This window comes from Lactuca saligna, chromosome 1 (assembly GCF_052625555.1).
Source record: "Lactuca saligna cultivar CGN05327 chromosome 1, ASM5262555v1, whole genome shotgun sequence".
Classification (NCBI taxonomy): Eukaryota; Viridiplantae; Streptophyta; class Magnoliopsida; order Asterales; family Asteraceae; genus Lactuca; species Lactuca saligna.
This window is the reverse complement of record NC_136417.1, coordinates 40,034,179-40,040,986: the sequence shown is the minus strand read 5'-3', so window position 1 is coordinate 40,040,986 and position 6,808 is coordinate 40,034,179. Positions and strand designations below refer to the sequence as shown.

Genomic DNA, 6,808 nt, shown 5'->3' with positions numbered 1-6,808 from the left:
ATTAGGGAACATTACCCGTAGCTGTTCACTGCCATGGAATTCGAGGAAAAAGCCTGATCTAAATGGGGGAGAATTGTTAAACTCGAGTTCAGGTAAATTTTCTCTCATAATCCTCTAATTTTGAAGGTTGGCAGTTTTGGCCCTTACACGAGGCGTACCTAGGTGGTACGTTGGGCGTACGGGGGTTAAGTGAAAAGGATGTCGTTTCGAGGAGTATGATGGGCGTACTTACGTTGGGCGTACGGGGGTTAAGTGAAAAGGATGTCGTTTCGAGGAGTATGATGGGCGTACTCTAAGTACGCAAGGCATACTCTATCTAGACACAAATCCTAATTTTTAGGGTTTAGACCATATATATTGTACCTTAAGTCCCATTTCCTCATCCCATTTCTAGCCTCCATCATTTCAAATGTTTCCCCTTGAAAACCCTAGCCCCATTGTTGCATTTTGACCCTTGAAAGTGTGTTGTTTTGTGTTTCAAATGAAGAAGAAAGTGGTGGTGAAGCTTGGAAGCTAGAAGCAAGCTTGGATCCGGAAGTCTTGCATCATCCTTAACCTCCAGAAGGTATAAAGTTCCCACCTTGACGATGAAGTTGTTAGATCTAGATTAGATGGTGATAATATGAGCTTTTGTCACCAAATATGGCCTTTCGTGTGCATGGCATGTTATAGAACATTTGGGTTGTCCTTTTGGATGCTTTTCATGTTTTGAGTCATAAAAATATGATCTTGGCCCCTGAGATTCTTCCATGCAAATCATTAAGAGCTTTAGTGGTTAAGAAGAGTTGAAGTTTTGATGTTGGGTTTGTTCCAGTAATGTAAAACCATAAATTTGGAAACTTTATGGTTTGGCATATGTTTTAAGACTAGATCTGAGACGTGGACGAAATGACTTAAAGGATTAAGTCCTTAAAAGTTGGAATATTAAGCCCTCGCGTACGCTGGGCGTACTTGGACGTACGCTGAGTGAATGTTGTTAGAAGCCTGACCAGGATCAAGAGTGTGTGGGGCGTACTAGACGAGTACGCAGGGTGTACTCGGCCTGTGTTGACTTCGGAGCATTGACTTTTTGATCGTTGACTTTTGACCAAGTTTGACTATTGGGTTTTTGGGAGTATTGTAATCTAATACTTCGAATTGGGTCTCGGTTTATTGTTTAGGCAGATAGTAGAGTCGGCATGTGTGTTTCAAATTTTTATGCAGTTACTTTTTGATCATGAGGTGAGTTCTCTCACTATGCCAATGGGTCGAAGGCACCAGAGCCGACCCATTTGTTGACTTTATGTATCCTAATGTGTAGGATTGCTATGATAGTTCTATGTGTTAATTTTTTTTGTATATATATGTTGACATATGTGTGGTTGGGTTGAGGCCACAGGCCAACAAACCCGGTATGGTTGGGTTGAGACTGGAGGTCAACAAACTTGGTATGGTAAGGTTGTTGCCACATGTCAACAAACCCTAGATGGTTGGATTGAGGTGTTACTGCTCGTGTTGTAAACCAACAAACCCAATATGCTTGGGTTGAGGTCAAAGATCAACAAACCCTGTTTGCATGCTTGTCTTGTATATGTATTTTTTGTGGTGTGAGGTATTTTGGGAAGCTTACTAAGCTTTGGTTTACAGTTTGGATTTCAATGTTTCTGGTACTTTTGATGAGCAGGGAAAGGAGAAGGCGTGATTATACACATCATCCCGCAGTTTATGTTGATCGATACTTGTTTTGGTGTTTAGACTTATTATGATATTATGACTTGTAAACAATGTTTTGGTAACTTTTGGGCTTGTGGATTGTGCTTTTAAAATGAAAAATTTTACTATGATTTTAGAGACGTTACATCTATTCTCACCTTCTCTCTCACACACACAAACACAAATATATGTTTTCCCCTTTCCACTCTCGATTCAATTGAAAAGACGGAGAAGACACATAATTGTCGTGGTCGTCGACAATCGGGAACACAAGAACAATCCGATGGTGGTGGAGTTGCCGGTCTTGGAGAAGTTGATGTCAGAAAGCTGGTACAAAGAGGGGGGGGGGGGGGGGGGGGGAGACGAAAAATCAAGGATTTACAAACGAAATAAAATGAGGTAGAGCGGTAGAGGCGGTGATATTTACCTCTTCTGTTGGTGGTGAGTGGAAATTTCAACAAATGTAAAAGAAACCTTTTGATGAGTCTGTAATAAGCGAGGCGGTGGAGGAGCATATGGCAAACAAAACGAAACACAACTCGCAGGCGGAAGACACATTGTTTGTGTGAGTGCAAAGTCATCGGCTTCGAACCATTTGGTATTGGAGTCGGCTCCAAACCGGATACTCTAGATAAGAGTGTTGTGATTTTATTGTATGATACTAGAGAAAGAAGTTAGTATAAACAAGTTTAGCTCTTTGAATTTACGGTACATAAATGCAAACTGGGGGTAAATATTTGATTTCACAAAGGACAACTTTTTGCTGTTAATTTCTTGGGAATATTTTGATAGCATATCATAGAAGAGTAGAAAACAATCAAACCTTTCACGTTCTTCTATTGAATGTGAGCACATGGCTTTAGCCTTTAACTGTTACATGTGAAATCAGAAATCTTATATGTAATAAAAAATTTAATAACTTTGACACCGATTAATTTGTTTCGTAACAAATGATTATGCTATTAAGTTTGCATTGAATCTTATTCTTCATGACTTGAATCTAGTTGATGTGTTGTTACAAAAGCTTGATTTTAAACTTAAGTAAACAGTTTTCTACTTTAAATCGATTGATTTTATAAAAATAAATAGGATTAAAAGATAAAAACATAATGTAATAGATTTCTCAAGAAAAAACATATGTGCGTTCGTCGACATAGTAATATGAGTATTATAGTTATTATTAAAAGTTTTCGGATTCCGATGTCCTTTCTCTTGATAAGTAAAGAAAGTCAAAATATAGCCACAACAATAAATAATTTTCAATATATTAAAGATAATATGCCTCGAGTTAAACCACTGGTCTTCCTTAGGTTTGGCCACATTCTGTCTGTTTTACATGCACCGCACGTGCGCAACCCTATATGTTAGTCTAGAAGTTATTTCTAGATTCAAGTGTTATTCTTTTTTGCTTTTTATTATTATACTACGATACGATTTTTGATAAAAAGAAAATCTAATTAATGATAATTATTCAAAGTAAAGTTATTGTAACCTCTTGCATCATAATCAAACTTTATTTATGTTTTTTTGCATCATGATTTCTTTAAGAAGTTATTTATTATTATTATTATTTTTTTTAGAAAAAAAAAACTATTGCTGTTTGTAAGGAGGTAGTATATATTATTGAAAGTTGAAACCTTATCTAAGTGTAAGTAATTTAAATGGATGAAAGCATTTGCTGTTTGTTTGTGGTCATCATCTAGAAGACAGTGTTTGCATTTCTATTTTATTTTATTTATCAGGTGCTTTGTGTATGGATTATATAACTCGAATTTGTGGACCATGAGTTAAGCGGATTCCACGTGGTCAGTTTTAGTCTTTATTTAGAAGACATGTTATTTTAAAGCTTTACCATATATATTCATTTCACTGTTTATGTATTTTAACTTTTATAGTACATTACAAAATTTTCTCACTGTGGTTTGTATTCTTCTGCAGATTTAGTTCTAGTTTCGAAAATTGTGCGAGTGGTTAGGCTGCAAAATCTATCAAAGTTGGCCTTTTAGACAATTACTATCAATATTTTTCCGTTAAATATATGTAAAATGACGTGAATGTCCTCGAGCCAAAGTAATAAAACTCTAAACTTAAGGGTTCAAATTTGTATTTTACTTTTCATATTACAATCCAACTTATGACTTATTCAAATTTAAACCCTAAAAATATCTTAAAGTCTCTTATCATCTAAATTTCAGAGAAGTGCCACCTCCACCACCTATTCTGCCTCTATCACCTCCACCACCACCACACTCACTCTTCTGGTAGGGACAATGGTGAAAGTGGTGGAGTTGATGACACCCAATCGGCTAGTTCAAGAATGGAAAATGTGGTGTTTCATTGTTTAATACTTAAAATAAATATAATAAGAAAATGAGGATCAGAAAGGGACAAAACAGTGGAGATTCTCGTCATTTTACAAATATTTAACGGAGGGATTATCGGTAATTAGCCAAGGGACAAATCTTTATTTTTTTCAACCATAAGGACCACTCATGTTCTTCAAAGCAAAACCTACAGAAGGATGCAAATCACATGAACAAAAATTAATGGGTACTTTTCTCTCATTTGACAAACTTCATTTTGTGTTTTATTTTTTTGGTCTATTAAAAATAATTGTGATACAAATCTACTCGATTAAAGATCGTGCTGTCCAAGAGCTGCCAAAGTTATCCTATGTTGCAATATATTGCATCATTGATAACGTAATAACGACACAAACATGACGAATCTACCACAACTGTACATTAGTCTATTTTCTTAATAAAAACGAATCAAAACCCAACAAATATAAAACGGACACAATCACTTAAAGCTAAATAGCCAATCGACTTATATTCCTTTTTCCTATTTACATCATTTGTACGGTTGATAACGACAAAGTGGTCCATATGGACCATAAATGCTAATTTAATAACATGTGGTTTAGTTTGGGCTACGTCTTATCTCTCCTATCTCTCCTTTCACTAACCCGAACCGGTAGACCACCGGTGAAGTTCGCCGTGAGCCCAGGCGAAAACCGAGGCGTTAAAATAGGAACCACTAATTCGATATCAAACCGTTGTAGAAGAGAAAGAACAACACTTTTTATCTCCACAAGTGCCATTTCTTTACCTAAACACATCCTATGTCCAGCTTGAAAGACCGGGTACTTGAAAGGGGTTTCTTGATAAAACACACCATCTTTTAACCATCTTTCGGGTTTGAAACTTAAGCAATCGGGACCCCAAATGGTCTCCATTCGACCCATAGCGTATGGGTGGTATGTGACCCGAGTGCCTTTCTTGATGAATGTGCCATCGGGAAATGTGTCGTCTTTTTGACAAAACTTGGAATTGAATTGGATTGGTGGGAACAGTCTCATTCCCTCGTATACCACTGCTTGCAAGTAGTGGAGTTCATGCAACTTCCCATTAGGAGGTCCCATCAGAGCTTCGGCTCTGATGGCTGTTATCACCACTGGGTGTTGTGCTAATAACCAAAATAAACCGGTTAGAGCGGATGCAACTGTGTCGCGTCCGGCTAACAGGAAGCTTATGACAATGTCTCGAAGGTAGTTGGGATCTTTTGTTGAAGCCATGAATCTTGATAGAAGATCTTCGTGGGTTGAACAAGATCCTAATTTGTTTCGTTGTCTAATAACTTCTTGTGCAAACGTGTTCACCATCTTGATCGATTCTTTAAGTCTCTTTTCACTTCCAATATTCAAGATCCTTTTGATCTTCCACACCAATGGTGACGGAGTCATCGCTCTCTGAGCAGATAGCTTTGACGCCAGATCAAAAGACATTGCCAATTCGGATACGGGTAATGACTTGTCTAAACAGTTTGGGTCATACCCGAAAGAAAATTTACAAATTACATCAAACGAAAACCTTCGAAAAACATCTTGTAAATCCAAAACCCCATTTTGTTTTTGGGAGAATGATGAAACAAGAGGTATAAGCCTACGATCAATCTCATGTTTAACAACTTCAAGAGCATGTGATCTCATTGACATCTTTCCAAGTTCAAGACACGCCATTTTTCTCTGAAACCTCCATGAATCACCATCAACGTTGAAGATGCCGTTGCCCAAGAAATCACCTAAGATGGCAGAGAAAGGTTTCCCTTTTGGGTAGTTTTCGAATTGGGTTTTGAGCATGTACTCTACGCTTTGATGGTTGGATGTTATGGTGTTGTGAAGAACATGTATGTGTATGGTTTTTGTAGGTGAGTTTTTGAGAAGATGAGTGTACCAATCGCAGAGATTATCAAATTGGATTGACCAACTAGAGGTAATGTAAGCATGGCAGATTTCGCATGTGCAATGAACCCTAGTGGTGAAGTAGATTAAAGTAAAGAAAATAGAGAGCAATACTAAAATCACCATAATAATGGATGGATCTTCGATCGCCATTGATGACCAATGAAAACAAAAAGGGAAGTCTTCACGGGTTCAAGTGTATGTGAGTAAGAGGGGAGGGTCTTATATTCCATTCAAACTACTAGCATGTTGTCATAGCTTTTTATTTTTTAATTTTAAAATTTAAGTTTAAAAGTTTGACTTAACAAATGATATATATATATATATATATATATATATATATATATATATATATATATATATATATATATATATATATATATATATATATATATATATATATATATATATATATATATATATATATATATAAATGAATATTTTTTTGCTACTTGTCACAGTCTTATTTAATTTGCCAAATGTTATTTTATGGTTATTTTGAATTAATTTGTTTTCCACATGTTATTTTATGAGTTTTCCATTTTAATAAATTCTATATAATACTATAATATAAAATTACAATAAATATAATAATAAATGAATATCAATTTCATTAATAGACTTACTTTTTTATGTTAAAATTCTCAAATTAAAGTTTATTAGTTTATTTTGTTTATTTATTTAAATTTAAAATATAAAAAATAAATTTTAATAATTTATTATTTTTCTTATTTTCTTATAAGTCTAAAATTTTCAAATATTTAGACCTTTATATTTAATTTTTTTAATTAACCCATATAATACATCAGTCTTACACCTTGTGTGTGTGTGCGTATGTATATATATATATATATATATATATATATATATATA

General features: G+C 35.0%; 1 pseudogene; it reads right to left on the bottom strand.

Moving 5' to 3' along the window:
- Positions 1 to 4,498: 4,498 nt before the first annotated feature.
- On the bottom strand, positions 4,499 to 6,183 carry LOC145033708 (cytochrome P450 94C1 pseudogene; annotated as a pseudogene).
- Between the last annotated feature and the right edge of the window lie 625 nt (positions 6,184 to 6,808).